Source organism: Melanaphis sacchari, unplaced genomic scaffold, assembly GCF_002803265.2.
Source record: "Melanaphis sacchari strain LSU unplaced genomic scaffold, SCAv2.0 Contig22_pilon_pilon, whole genome shotgun sequence".
Lineage (NCBI taxonomy): Eukaryota > Metazoa > Arthropoda > Insecta > Hemiptera > Aphididae > Melanaphis > Melanaphis sacchari.
This window is the reverse complement of record NW_020271107.1, coordinates 2,032,360-2,032,886: the sequence shown is the minus strand read 5'-3', so window position 1 is coordinate 2,032,886 and position 527 is coordinate 2,032,360. Positions and strand designations below refer to the sequence as shown.

At 69.3% G+C, this 527-nt stretch overlaps 1 non-coding gene across 1 annotated transcript; it reads left to right on the top strand.

The window, feature by feature from the left end:
• Positions 1–158, top strand: LOC112594505. The gene has a single exon (XR_003114657.1). It is a non-coding gene; the product is annotated as a 5.8S ribosomal RNA (ribosomal RNA).
• Positions 159–527: the final 369 nt, after the last annotated feature.

The following is a 527-nucleotide window of genomic DNA, read 5'->3' as shown; positions in this document are numbered from 1 at the left end:
GACCCCGAACGGCGGATCACTTGGCTCGTGGATCGATGAAGACCGCAGCTATCTGCGCGTCGTCGTGTAATCCGCAGGTTATACGAACATCGACCAGTCGAACGCACATTGCGGCCTCGGTGACCCGCGGGTCCCGGGCCACGCCTGTCTGAGGGTCGTATACCGGATACTCGGCCAGACCGATGCGCCGCCGGCAGGCGTCCGACGGCGCGGCTCGCGCACGCATCGCCGTGCGCGTGCCGCCGCGCCGCCGTCGGCGGTGCGAGATTGGCGATTGTTCGACCGGGAAACGGAGCCGGTCACCACCGGCGCCTCGGTCGTCCGCCCAAGTTGTGACGGCAAACAGTCACGGGTTCTCGCGCCGTCGAAACGGCACGTCCCCGTCCGCCCGCGCGACCTCGCGCGGCCGGGTCGCTGAGAGTGTCGCGCGCGTCGTTCACCGACGCCTCTCCGGCTTCGAAAGCGGGCGGCGTTTTGCCGTACGGGACAGGCGCGGACCGCAGGCTGCCGCGCGTTATGCGTAACCT